Source organism: Etheostoma spectabile, chromosome 20 (assembly GCF_008692095.1).
Source record: "Etheostoma spectabile isolate EspeVRDwgs_2016 chromosome 20, UIUC_Espe_1.0, whole genome shotgun sequence".
Classification (NCBI taxonomy): domain Eukaryota; kingdom Metazoa; phylum Chordata; class Actinopteri; order Perciformes; family Percidae; genus Etheostoma; species Etheostoma spectabile.
Window position 1 is genome coordinate 25,148,868 of NC_045752.1, and position 15,533 is coordinate 25,164,400.

General features: G+C 40.6%; 1 long non-coding RNA gene across 1 annotated transcript in view; it reads right to left on the reverse strand.

The window, feature by feature from the left end:
- LOC116670250 (uncharacterized) overlaps positions 1-15,533 on the reverse strand; it is a 16,352-nt gene that overhangs the window by 105 nt on the left and 714 nt on the right. The window lies entirely within an intron of this gene.

Here is a 15,533-nt window from a genome sequence, read left to right on the forward strand (position 1 = left end):
TTTGTAATCCACTCCCTCCTCCATACTTCTGCTCATCTTTGTTAAACCTTGGAGGCCGTGGTTTTGTCTTGACGAGCCGAGATTTTCTTAAATTTGTACTTTCGACCTTCTCTCTGTGTGTGTGTGTGTGTGTTGTGTGTTTGTGTGTGTTGTGTGTGTGTGTGTGTGTGTGTGTGTGTGTGTGTGTGGGTGTGTGTGTGTTGTGGTGGTGTGTTTGTGTGGGGTGTTGTGTGTGTGTGTGTTTGTGGTGTGCTCGCTAAGTTCCTCCACTTGTCATCGAATTACCAAGGACATACAAAAACAAAACCAAACAAAAACGAGTACGTCTCTGCGGAATCCCCGCTTGTCCTAACCTTTTCGGGCATATCCTTCGCGGGTTCCGCATAAATTAAATCCATAAAGTCTCGTCTCCTTGTCTGTCCACTTATTTTGTCTGTGTTGTTTGCAGACGATAAGACTTTAACTAAACTCTTCTTTTGTTTTGTGTGGGTTGGCAAACATAAAATGACCTAAACTTTATCACAAATTCTATTTACCGCAAATCCCGTTTAATTCGCCGTAATTGATCAAGAGAAATTCGATGAAACAAACGCATTATCCTTTGATCAACATGAACTTCCATCAAATTTACAGTGTTCCAGAGTGCATTTTTCCCTTAAATTCAGGTAAAAACTTGTGGATGGGAACCTGCTATGGTATGAGAAGTCCGGTGGTGCAGGTGAGGTAATTTGGGCCATATATGATGTGGAGGAGGCTGCAGGTATCAGGAACTGAAAACTACATCAGTATCTTTAGACTATGAATACCGCAACCAAAGGATACTCCTCATAGCACAGGAATGGGGCCATGCCAACAACTTATTGACATTAGGTCACAAATCTGACCTCATCAAACATACCCTTGACAATCTGACTTGTACCCCCTTCTTTTTAATAGGCCTGATAAACACTTAATCGAGGTCATGCTCTGCTTGCAGCACTGTAGCACAAATTTTGCCCTACTTTTTTGCAATGCTTTCCTACCCATCCACTTGGGGCTACACACGTGTAGAATAATGTGTCTGATTAATAATCTCAGTATTGCCCGGTAAACCATTTTCGCTATTACCTTTCACTAAAGTATGGCCTATGTGACACCCTCGTTTCAGCCAAAATAACAGTTTGGGTCATTTCACCTGATATATTTCCATCTAGGCTTTTTGTCTGGGCTCTCCCCACTGGTTTGCATTATGGGGGCTAATGGGGAGAGGGTGACCACTTCCAATCAAGAGTTTAGCAACATGTTGAATCAAAAGCTACAACGTTGTGGGCGTTTTTGATGTATATCGCAAGCGCTGTCATTTGAACGGATCCCAACCCCACTGGCAGAGTGCTGATATGTAGATTATTTCAGTTCAAGTGGATAAATCACACACGGTTGTGTTTTTTCTCTCCTTCTAAAGTTTAACTTCTGATTTAACTTATGTATTCGAATTTTAAAGACTCCCACTCCTCTGTCACCTGGCATAGTTATGTCCGTACTAAAAGTGACAGGCCGGGTTGGATCCCGAGCTTTGGTATGTTTATATCAAGGTCCGTGTAAAAAAACAAAAAACATTTTGAACCCTGACATTTTTTATGATAACGGGGATATAATCACACTGTCACGCAAATGACTCTTTGTCCCTGTTAAAAACTTATTGTTGCATGTGCTTTACCAAACCAATGTACCTCCAGACAAAAAAGATCTACTGTTCCCTTGACCTCACACACCCAAACTGCTTTAACTTTACCGGTACGGTTTGTAAAGTATGTGTCTAGCGTTTGAGTGCCACTAGTAGTGGTTGAGACACGCTACTGGCATTCCACGTTATCATATGAAGGAGATGCTGTGACTGATACACACCAGTAAAACCACACAAATTTCAGAATCAAAGTATATGTCAGAATTTTAAAAAGCACACAAGCAGACAATGGCGCTTTCCCTGCATCTGCTGGAAAACGGGGTAAGCGTGAGCTAGAACCATGTTCACGGGAAAACAAGATGGTTTTTTTGACTCCTGTTTGGAGGTGGTTCGCCGGGATTGACCCTTGTGTCTTTTATGTGCATTTATTAAATAAAAAACAAAACACCCCTCTTTGAAGAATGACGGACTCGTGCACACACACCGACAAAACAACCCCCACAACAAATGTGATCTTTTTCAGTGCTTCAACATCTACACCAAATGACCCGTACTCATTGAAATAGAAGTCGCAGGGGCATCTCCTCAGCCGCCTCATTGCTACGGACCACATGACCAGAGGCATGTTCTTGTCCCGAAGTACAAGCTCGTCCATGCCATCTAATATGGGGTCATGGGCATTTCAAACTGCACTACCATGCAAGGCACAAAGACACTCACACAATTTAGTTGACATTTTTATTAAGACCACTAACCACACCAATGTGAACATTGCCTCACATGTCCTTAATGCCACTCCTTGGACTCATCTTCACCAGGATGCCATGTGCGGTCACACATCGGCAGGATCTCCTAGCATATGGGTATGGCTGGTGCGGATGAGTTGTCCCCCAACCACTTCAAAAGTTTAAAGTCCTTGCAATCATGGGCCAGTCGAATCCTTTACCCTCGAATCTACCGGCACAGTACACCGATAAGGAGGAATGGATTATTTAACTTTTCTAGCAAATGTTCTTTCTGTTATCCTGAATGATGGCCTGTGACGATTTAGAGTCAGACTGTTGTAGATGAAGCTCATGTTACACATATAGGTTGCCTCCAAGCTAAATACGGAGTCTCTTGCTAAAGGCTTGCTTCCTCTATTTGTTACTCACATCAGAGTCCTCATGTTATTGCCTCCCTGGAAATAAAGGGCTTGTGTTGATGAGGAATGTGTGCTGTAACGTTGCTACTGTGCGGATGCCGACTGGTTGTAATACACATCCTCATACTTGTATCCATCGTCGTTTTGCTCGTTAAGCGAACCTAGATGTTAAAATGCAAATTGTCAAAACATCTCTCACAGGCGACATTGTACTATAAGAGGTTGTGCTAAATCTCACCCTACATTGAGTTGAAAGACCCACTCTTTCACAAAACACCTCACACCTCAAAGCCGTGTATCAGATGAAGAGAAAGTGAAGGGAAGTAACAAAGTATATATATATATATAGAGTATATATATGTGTTTAATTAAGCACGGAGCATAAGAATTGGCTTTTTGTTTCACAATTTAAGTAATTTGGCAAATTACAAGTTTATCTAGGATCACACGCCAGGTTTCACTGCAGGAAAGCTGCTGTCTCCAATGACACCAATAGCATAACTCTACTGACAGGTACAGAAGAGTAGTGAGAGAGACAGCTGCTAACTATGTGTTAGATTGTGTCATTTTTACAATTAGTTTATTAGTAAGAAACTTTAAATTCTCCCCCTGATTAAGCTTAAAACACATGTGGGGAAGCAATCATGGATCTTTCTGTAAGTCAGCCTGCTTGTTGAGTTGATTAAACATTTTTTCATCCTACAACTACAATTAAATGATTATCACACTTGGACATATACATTTACTTTAACAGTGTTGTCTTACCTCCATATCAGACGGTAAGCTGGATTCTCATGCACAAGCGGCACCACAGATTGACTCTACTACTTTGAGCCACTCCAGATGGCCCGCGGAGGTAGCCACACAGTGCCATTTTTTTTTTTTCCATCAAATTGACCTCAGGGTGTCTGTGGACACCTTGTACTAGACACCTTGTCAGTAGGCCAGACCTGAACAAAGGGAAACAACACTCACAACATAGTACTCATATGGCACCTTAAATAAATGATCGCTGCAAATAGGATTCAAATTGACTAATTAGTAGTTTCATTGTAAATCACCGGTATTCATTTTACCCGTGTGTGCCGATAATTCAGGCACCACATTGATGTCATCCACATAACGCCTTATGAGTAGTATACAGGCAACACAGACGATGTATGCCATCATATTTTGAGAATCAAAGTAGATTTTTGCGCTCCTAGGAAAAACCATCAGATACCTGGTGAACAATTCAAATTTTTCTATTATCTGAATTAGTCCACGACCAGGTACCCTTTCAACTCAAATACATTACCAAACTAAATCTATTCTCTAAGAAGCAAAGCTCTGGTCAAATCAGCAGAAAATTGCAAATGGTACCACATGCTATTGTATGACAGAGTAAAAGTTAGTGTCACTAACTTGAGTTAGTGTCACTTTCTGAGTGTCTCTGTATTGTAAGTAGTAAAGCACAGTTGACATTTTACATACAGTGCGCCACATTAGTTAAAAATCTTACTTTCCCTACTAGTTGAAGTCAAAGTAAAACTAGTAAAAGCTGTTGGCAGGTTAACCCCAGATCGAATCTGTCACTGGCTTGAAAACATATAATAACAATAATATATACCAACATATTACTGCAATTTACATCACGAAACTTGAAAATGTTGTTAAGTAAGTGCTGTGATCGGGTTTTAGAGCTCAATTACTTGTCTCGCTGAAAAGTTTAGGTTAGAACATTCTCTCCTTGCTTCCCTTGATAAATACATGTTCTCAAGTCATTAAAAAAAATTATGACTTGAAACATGTTAATCGGAGCAAATCAAAAATGGTTTTCCTCATTTAAGTGAGCACAAGTTAAAATTCGGTATTTGCTTCACAAACTTACTTGGTGTGGTCGTCCATTTGCGGATTTTCCTGGAGAAGCGTGTCCAGAGTTCAGAGTGTTGTTGACAGCGTAGTGATCCTGCATGTCTGGGTTTGTCCTTGCGATTAACCTGCTATCTCAGCCTCAACGGAAGATGGCCACCGTTTATCCTGTCACATTTTACCCCCTTCACCCACTACAAAGGTAAAGTACAAATGAACCAGTTATGTGATCATCTTACTGAGTTGTTGTCGCCTGGTCCTACCAGATTCTCTCGACAGTTCTTTGTACAAGTGGTCTGAAGGAAATGAAAATTGAGATCGAATTACATAGGATGGCGAACCAGGCTACATATACAGATGCTTGCAAAGTATTTTTACCGCTTGAACTTTCCTATTTTGTCAAATATACAAACACAAATCTAAACGATTTTTATGGGATAGCACCAACACAACCAGGCGCATAAATTGTGAAGTGAAGGAAAATGAGCCATGATTTTAATTTTTTATAAAAAAACTGAAAAGTAGTCGTGCACTCTAATCTCAGTATAAAATACAGCTGTTCTGGGAAGGCCTCAGTTGGTTATAGTGACATACAAGGACATTTACAGGGGAAGTTTGTTCAAGCGTTTGAACTCTCATACGAGCCCTATTTAAATCCACCAGCACAAACTACAACCCATCCCATACAGTGTGGCCTTCCAACTAAACTGCGGCCGGCAAGGAGAGCCTTGATCAAAGAACAGCCAAGAGGCCCATGGTACTCTGGAGCAGATAGAGAGATCTACTGTAGGTAAGCCCCGCCCACTCTGCTGTCAATTTGTTTCGACGTGCAGCCTCGTCTTGAAACCTCACTTTTAATTATCCGCTTCGGTTCACAATTTGCAGTAACCAATCAAACACGCTTATGTTTCCTAGCGCGCTGTTGGAGTGTTTACCACTATGACCATAGAGAAGCGCCGGAGCAGCTCCTTGTTTACTTTCAACATAGCGGCCCCGATCGCCACCAAAGGCAGACAACCCTTGCGTCGCTGTCACTTTTAGTCACCGGTTGTTTTTGACTGTGTTTGGTGCTTACTACAGGCCTCTTGGTGTTGACTTTGTTGGAGAGCTGTTGTCAGAGTGGTGGTGCGAACTAATTTCAATCCTCTCTTAAAAGTTTCTCATGATAAAGTGGGCCTTTGGTGTGAACAAGACGTATCTAACATCTAAGCATTTCCTTTGCCACCGTGAAGAAAGATTTTCAGCTACATTAAGACGTCATGTGTGTCAGCTAACGGGCAAAGCCTATCTCTGTTACACCTGCTCCTGTGAAAACCTATTTCTGGTTTGTAAATGAACATTTATCTGATTGTGGACTGTGTACGTCGTTCTGATGCTCTAATTCTGGCTGTAGATACCTACTGACTGTTATGGTGGTCAAAATACCGATATCCTGCTGAGTATCCGTTGAGGTTCTTTCGCTCTTTGGCATTTTCGAAATCATCCAGGCGATCCTGTCCTGTCATGGTGTGGCTGCATCATGCTGTTGGATGCTTTTCTTCAGCAGAGACAGGGAAGCAGGTCAAGACTTTAACTTTCATCCAACCTACTGAGCTCGAGCTAGTGGTTTTCCAAACACAGAATTGCAAAACTGTCAGTCTCTGATGTTCAAAGCCCAAAACTTTTCAGCTGTTAATTAAAAGCAAAGAGTATCTCCAAAGTAACACTCAGGCCAGCTGAATACTTTTGCACCCACACATTGCAGTGTTGTTATTATTTGTAAACAAATTTGAAACCCTGTACATTTCCTTTACTCCAACTCACGGCTACTTGTTGGTCCTATCAATCATTACATTTGTGGGTTGTAATGTGACCAAAATTGGAAAATTTCAAGGGGTAGGAATACTTTGCAAGCCCCTTTTGGTTTGGTGTATATTTTCATTTATTTTTTAAGGTGACTATGTCCCAACTCGACTGGAGGGGATTGAAGGAATTTTGTGATACTCACCACTATTGATAATAGTGAGCACTTCCCACTCTGAGAACCACTCTTGTTTCGCTTCATCGAATCCAGCGGAAGGCCCACCACCTCTCGCTCTCCACACCCACCATCACACTCTCATGTGGGTCCTGGGTGATTTCATTGGTAAGCTGGCAGGAACTGGCATGTCATCACTGGGCCAGTCTGGACAAAAATGAAACAGATTTTACTATATACAAAAATCACAGGTGGTACTCAATGGAGATGTTTATTTCCATGGACACAGTAAAGCAACAATAAATACGACGTAATTAAGACTGTATTTTACCTTAATTTTACTTTTACTCCGGTGACAAAGGTTGGCTCCCACACCGACGGTCAGGCCCAAACTAATCGTAGGTCACCAGCACAATGGTTCTTAAACAATTCAAATTTTACAAGCCACGTAATACATAAAACCTTGATTTTTTGGCCGTAAAGTGAAGCAAATCGCTAACGTGCTACGTTCATTCTACACGATTAAGGCCGAATACCGTATATTACATTTATTTGACCATTCATGTTAGTTTTTGGTCTTTTCTGTTTTTTTCATCTTAATTAATAATACTAGTAAATTATGTGTCTAAAAAACATAAATCATACAACTCCTACGAAAGTCCTTCGATGCCCTGTTTAACGTCCTGCGTGCCATGTTTGTGTGCAGTGCCTGCGATGCCTAGACTAACTACAACTACCTATTTTTAGTCACTTTTTCCATTATGTTTTATGTCTGTTATTGCCATTATTCATTTTTCAACCCGTCAGACTCCGCCTACCAAAGCCTGGTCTGTTCCAGGTTTCTGATCCTAAACAACTTTGTTTCCCGCCACAGTCGCAATGTTGCTTGCTCTGGCGGAAACTACTGTTAGAACTGTGGGTCCTGGAAATATAGAGTGTTCTAACCTATTCTATCGTAAAGTGTCTCGAAATAACTCTCGCTATGAACGATACTATAAATAAAACATTGGAAATTTAATTATTTTAACTGCCAAACTAACAAGTGAGCTGCTTTATTTCGGCACTTTCTAGCAGCTACTACTGTCCTACTCACCTCTGCCCAGTGGACGTTTGTGACCAATCCTTTCTGAAGCCCTGGTTCCTGTTTGGGGACTTGTCCGCCCGGAATCCACGCCCGTTCAGCTCCTTCACCTCTCTGAGTCAACGCCCGGGGGAAGAGCATGCCAGTGTCCAGCAGACATACCGCTTCAAAACAACGCAAGAGACACAAAAACACGAACACATAGACCTCGCATTAGAGCCTCCTAAATTCAAAGCAACTAATGTCCCGTTTTCTCGTGGGGTTCTCTTATGCTGTGTTCCCCTACTGAGTGATTTTGAGTCACGTGACCGCGAGCTGCGTTCGGGGACGTTCTACGATTTGTAATGAGTTGATCTGAACATATCAAATGAAAAATCTTGATAAATTAGAGATAATTATTTTTTTTAATTATTCATATGTCAACAGTACAAACTTAAAATAAACTGAAGTACTAGCGTTCGTATCCTGGTTCGTGTCTTCTTTCCTTACCAATTAAAAGCCCTGGCCTGGCTGACAGAGCTGACAGTTATATTGCCCAGACACTGGATCATTAAAGTCTAAGCAGAGCACGACAGTACTGAAGCATCAGTTTCACTGATTATGTGAAAGTGTACAATAAGCCTATACACCTCCAAATCCCATCTGTTTTTACTGCCACATGACGGATAATCTAAGGGACCCCCGTGTAGGGCATCGGTGTTTAAAAGACTGTAATGGCACTTCCTTTTGCTTCCTGAAATGTAATTTGATAAATTGATAATTCCCAAGATTTTATTCAAGTATTGCAAAGAGTGCACAAATCCATTCAAATTGTTAGACAAATGTTCTTCTCAAATTGATGTTTTTCTTTTTTTCTATCTTAACAAGTTATTATTCTTTATTTTTTGTCTAGGTAGGACAAAAAAAATGTTTTGTTTCTTACCAATACACACGTAGAAGTAGTCTAATTTTCCACATCCTTGTATGATAGATTAATCTTCATGTGTGGGAGTGCCTCTTTAAATCTCATCGATTTTTTTGTTTTGTTTTCTCTTAATTTGTTAGCAATGTAGACCTGCAAACAGTAATAATATTGTAGGTAATTTAGTTAACGTTATTCCCTTATCTTCCATATCTTTTTAGGACGTTGAAGATATTCAATTCCTGTGTGTTTTAAGGTATGTTTTCTTTAATTGCTGACTTGTAGCCTGCTTAAATAGGAGCAGCATCCTGTCAACAAAGATTTACAATCACCGGAACAGCAGGGCCAACAGAGGCTAATCAAATATAGCAAAAATCACTCAGGAAAGACTTTCTTTTCACTACACTGTTGAGACTATGCTACTATTCTGATTATTTCTCTAGTTATTTTTCCAAATAAAGTCCAAAGTTGCACTGTCTTAGAGAAGCTTATTATGCACAGTATATTTTGTTGCTCTAATTTCAAACATTCAGAAGGTTTTCAAGGCTAGTGGTAATAGGACCCCCCACTCTTGTGTCTTTGTCTTCTACAACTGTGACTACAGTAATATGTTCATGCGTTGCCCCTAAACCTGTTACCACATAAAAGATCCGCGATGTTAGCAGTGACACTCACATGTCTTTAATGCCCACCCCCCGGTCAAACATCCTTCGGATCTCCTCAGCGTAGGGGTAGTGGCGCTGCGGAATGGAGTTGGCCCCCAACCATTCAATAGGTTAAAGCCGAGACAATGGGCCATCGAAGCCTTTCCCCTTTTACCGGTCGCCATTAAACAAAACCTACATATTAGGTGAATTCCAATTTCAAGATCATTGTTTTTTTTCCCCTCCATCCCCTTTTAGATGTTTTCCGGCGTCCCCCCCCCCCCCCCCCCCCCCCCCCCCCCCCCCCCCCCCCCCTCTTTTATGTTTGATGTATATAAATAATCATTGCATTTTCAAGCAATGGTGCACAAACCTGAGCATGACAATTGGTTTTCCTTTACATTTTTTTGGCCATTTATGCAACAGCTTCGTGTTTCACGTGCCAGGAGACGCTCTGTCCTCCAAATGACATCCTGTACAGCTTAACTCTCCGGAACGGCAGAGCGCTATAAACTAACAGAAAGAGGAGACAGAATGACTACCTGCTATGCTACCCAGTGGTAAAGTAGTAAATGTTCATTTAACAGCATTGTATATGATTAACTATATCCATAACTTTAGCTTACGCTGGAATCCAAGTTGGATGATGTACATCAACAACATTACCCTACAACTTTAACTTTAAAAGTTATTCTTCCAAGCCCAACTGCCTTTATTACCTCACAAATCTAGTGCAATGCTCATGACCCTGCCCTGAGCCACCTTTCATGTACCTGTAAACAGTTTGTCTTACCTCCATAGCAATACAGGTATGCTGGAGTCCTCATGCCTCAAGTACGGCCACAAAGGTTGACATCTATACTTGGAGCACTCCAGAATGCCCCGGAGGTATCCACCCCCAGTGGCCATTTTTTTCCATCAAAGTGACAGACCCTTGGAATTGGTGGTGCTGTGCAGCCCTTGGACTGACACCTTTAGTAACCAACCTGCACAACACCACACATGTCTCATACTGTAACTGCTACTCTTTTAAGTTTCCCAAAAAAAGGTCCCCATGTAGCTTTATTGGCAGTTTACTCCCTTACATGCTAATAATGATAATTGAAATTGACAAAATAGTAGTTTCATTGTAATCACAATGTTTCTTTTAACCATGGTATCCGAGAATTCATCACCACAGTGATTTCATTCCACATAACCTTAGGAGTATTATACAGCAACACCGCACGATGTAGGCAGCATAGGTTTGAAGAATACAAAGTAATGTTTTTCCACCAAAAAAAACATCAGGATCCCGGTTGAACATTACATTTTGGTACGTTTTTTTGAACCGTCCACTGAGGGTACACATTTCACTCAAATACGTCATCCACTAGAAAAGGCTAGATTCCTTCTCCAATAATCAAAACACTCTTAATTATACTAATTAGCAATTATAATAATTGAAGTTCGTCTGTATTGTAGGGGGGAAAGGGTTGAGTTGTCAGTGGAATATAACAAAATCTGTCTGCAGTTTTAGCAATCATGGGTAGTCACCAGTGTAATGTTGAAGTTATGTAACTGGGTGAAAAACTACTAATACTACATATGACAGTTTCTCTTGCCTTTTCCAGGGCCCTCAGTACCTTGATCCAGGGCCCCTCACATCGCCCCACCCAGACTTATCTTGCCATTTAACACTTTACGTTTTTATGCCACCCTGCCCTCTATGAGCACAGCACGACGCACCTGTAAATAAAACCCGGCCGAATGCAGACATGTTCCATAGCCCTTTTTTTTCACAGTCTCCTGCCCCTCATTATTTCAAAGGAAAGATATTCAGATTGTTTCTTTTTTGGAGGCATTCGGCGACACTCATCTCTTCAGCATCTACACACCATGTAATTTAATGCATTTTTTTGGAGCCTAAAAGTTCTCTTTACTTACCATCAATATCATATACCACCTTCAATCTGTAACACACTATTTTTTTACTCACTGACAGTATTACCAATGATTTAAGTATATTTTACCAGGGTTTTTGTTACTTACTACTTTCTCTTCATTGTCGCTTATTCTCTATCCACGTAGGTTGCCTATCCCTGAGGCTTGCAAATTGCATACCTCCCCCCCCCCCACACATAGCTTCTTCTTCTGCCTTTCTTTCTTGTTGCTCTGATTTACTCTAACCATTTCTTCAAACCCCCGGGGTTCCCCTCAAAAGTTTTGTTACGTGACGCCTTCTACGGGAGCAATGATTTCTCATTCAATCAAACATATTTCACATTAACCAAATGACCGAGTTGGGAAACTCTACTCCCCAAGAGATCATCAAATCGCCTACCAACTCAGTTTTTCGTTGTTGTTGTACTGTGCATCTAAAGCCAACCAGGCAGGCTTCTAGAAATACCACTCACCCACAACCCATAGCACTGCCATCTGCCTTAAAATGAAGTAGGTTAAGGGTGAGTTCAGTGTTCATTTCCTCTTTTAAATAAATCTGTCTGAAGTCATTCCCCACAATTTTTTGGTTGTGCTCTATAAAAATAAAAGTGTTTGATTCTATAGTTAGAATATCTACCTTTTTGTTCCCAGTCAGTGCATGGTCTTTTCATCTTTCTGGCTTGGATGCAGCTTCCTGTGTACCAAAAAACAATAACAATTTCACAAGCAGTCACGTTTACCACAATCTGATGATTGTTTCCTTCTGCTTCCAACTCAATTGCTTTTATCCAGGTGAGCTAGACACTATACTTTTTTGGGTCATCCCTGCACATTTTGTAACACATGTGCTCTACCATGCTTCACAGAGCAATCAAAAGACTTGACTCTCAACGCCTCTTCCATGTGAAGCTGTTCTTCTAACCTCCGCTCCTGCTCTCCTTTGCATTTAATTGACATTTTTCCACTACTTGCGACTTCTTCCCAAAAGCTGATGCTTCACCAACATCAATTTAATTGCAGGGGTGAAAACACCTCTCTACATCAAACCAAACCTCATTGACTTTTTAACGCGCCTTTAAGAAAAGGACCAATCAAGTGTTGTGTTAACCTCATCTCAGACATGTGGTTCCATGACCTACCAATTTGCGTCTCTCGCTGATATAAGATAACCTTCAGACCCTGCATGAACGCACAGGGTTTGAAGCTTTGCCATGTCATTTCCTCAACCGCCATGTGGTCTAAAAAATCCTTGTTTGATGTTCATTCTTTAGTAATTGCTTCACAGGAGTAACATGGTAGTTAGGATGTGGATAGTTGTGAATCAATATAAACCAGCTTCAGAACCCAGATTGCAACGAGAAGTTCTTAGATTGTCATCTTCTGATATTCAGCACTTATTTCATTCACGGCAGCTATTATCCACATGATAACGTTCAGCTCCCCCACAGCTGCCATTTTTTAAGCACTATATTTTCAAGTTGACCTGCTGCTCATTTTTTTAATGAATAAATGTGGTTGCAAAGATAAGAAGCAGTCTGCAATTAAAAAAGTTTTAAAAGGGGTGTTCATATACCTGGTATTTTGATAAGTAAGCAAAGGGGGAGCACGACTTAAGGGTGAGAAAGAAGAGAATAAAGGGGTGACCATATTTCCCCCGAAGCCACATGTTCTGCGACTTGCTTTTCAAAGGGTGGTGCTGCCCTGTTTTCACATGTGTGAGCCAGACATATTCAGATGGAGGATAGTAACAAGCTTTGACTCTAACCTGCTCAATTTGTCAGTAAAAAATAATTTGCCTCCCACCAGACGCACGTGTGATATCCTATTGCCTATGATATTGAAAAACTGCAAAACAAGCTGGCTTGAGCATCAAGCGCAAGTTTAAAGTGCAGCGTCCTGCCATTCTCAACGATATTATATATTCCACAAAACGTATCTCAAATGCTGAGTTTTGTGCGATGTTGTATCCTCTAATAACATCCACACGTAGATAGATATCAGTTTTTATTAATGGTTTGCATTTGTGCCATGAACGTAGCGGAACATGATTACATACCATACCAGTCATTTAAATGGTTGATTTATTTAGTTATAGCATAGGAAAAACCTCATAATAACCGTCTCAGCAAGAAAGCTGATGAATAGAACAGTCCTCTGAGAAAATGACCCTAATCTCCGCAGGGGCACTTGTAGATTTAGTGGTTTTAGCTACATTCTATAATCGCAATGTTTTTTAATAGACAGCGTCTAATAACTGGTCCAGTGTATGTGGATGTATTGTGTGTTTCCTATAGAGCTCCTCAGGCATGCCGTGTCTCTTTTGTTGGTGAGAGTGTCTAATAACGGCTGATGGCGCTCGTTCAGGAACTCAATTGTGGCTTTGCTCCTAAATCTTCAGACTATAATCTAACCCACATGCTTCAAACTAGCTTTGTGTCAGTGTATTATAGGGCGTTTGGATTATGGACACATGTATAATCACATTATTTTTGGTTAATATTGACATTGATCTTACTTAGCTTATTTAGCTCATGACTTTTTGTAAGATTTTGCATTTGTTGAACTTAAAAAACAGTGAACGCGTTAAATTTATCACTAGTCAACAACCACCACTTGAACCGGTGGCCTTATAGTTCAGTTTGTAGATTGGGTGTCCATATAAAGGAGGTTTACTCCTCGACTCCGATCTGCAGGCCTTTGTAGGTCAGTTGAACCCCCCAGCCTTTCTTTCCTCTCCCCTTCTTGGTCTTCAGGGTGTCAATTAAAGGTTACAAATGATCTTTAAAACCCTGGAACACAGTTTTCCCTTTCTACTTTTTCTTTTCCCCTTTTGAATTCTCCTTCAGACACAAGACCCAATCTAATATCCTTCCGAAATGGATTGTGGTAAATTTGTTTTTTCTCAAGTACATTGTTTTTTGGGGCCAAATGGAGATCCAATGTGATTAACTTGCACATTTATTAATCACACTTAATTTCACTGATGACAGCATATTCCTCAATTAAATAGTGGTGCATTTCATGTGAGAAGAGAGAAGGAAATTTGTTTTTTGCACTGTGCCTTTATGTCTTTCGCACCAATCTCATCAGAGCATTACAGAGGCTTTTCTTTGTGTTTACAGGTGAAACTGACCATTGCGACAGCTTCCTTTTTGTGCTTTTTTACTTTCCCACATGCTCCGCCGCCGGCAGTAAAGGCCGTAGTCCAACCGAGGTGTTGTGCGCACACCTGAAATATTTCTGCACCTCCTGATTACTGTGATAAAAAGTCTAATGCATGCAAAAGCCTATAAACCCAGTGAGAGATTAAAGTCATCAGCTACCGATACACTGAGCGAATATTAATGCCGTAACTCCTGGCCTCCAATGAGGCTTGCCTCTAAATTAAAGTCCATGAATAATGATGAAGTTAGTTGCACTTAATAATGGGTGTGTAAATGGGGTGCTAGAAAAGATTAAGATGCGGAATCAGTTGGAATTCAGTCAGGTGTATAGGTTTGGTATCCTTTGATGACCGTCCAGAATGCTAAAACCCGAGATTTTGGCAGGAGAATTTTTTATTTATTTTTATTTAACCTTTATTGATCCGGTAAACTGTTGAGAACCATTCTCATTTTACAACATTACCTGGCCAGAGGGCTACAGAATAATAGGACATCATACTGCTACACTGTACATAGTCCCCACACATGACACATATAACACACACCGATTAAAAAAGACAGTCAACGAAAAAGATACGAATAGAGCTTTAAGCTGTGTGTCTAAATTGATTCATGATTGTCAGCAGGAACAAGAGTCAGCAATTGTTAATTTTTGGAGGTTTTTGCGTAAAGGTTGGAGATTTTGGGATAGGTTCATGTTTCAGGGTATCTGTAGTTATTCCATTCTTACTGCTGCAAAGCGTAAGGCATTACGTCAAAGGTATAATTAGGGTGTTACTAAAATTTAATCAATTACCTCGATCTTTGTATGATCTGTGTTATGACGCCATGAAGGTTAGCTATTAACAAATCTATTTATCTATTTATTTAGCATCTAAGAATTGTTGTACGTTTCTTCTGAAAAGTGAACTGTGCAGCTAGTGTCCTTTTCTGCACAAAGAGTATATTGCTATTGCTGATGCAGGTCTTGATTTGCTCTTTTAAGAGCTTAATATTGTTCTTTATTTGGCTTGTTTTGTTGTTCTACTCCATCTCTCTGCTCTCTCTTTCCAGCTCCTGCCGTTTCTCAAAGCTCTCTTTTGCAGCGAGCTCACACATCATTTTATCTTTCAGAGTGGCGAGTTTTGTTTCAAACTCTGCCTCCTTCTGGATGATCTGCCTTCCCTTCTCCATGAGCTTGGCTTTCCTCTCCAAATACGTAACTT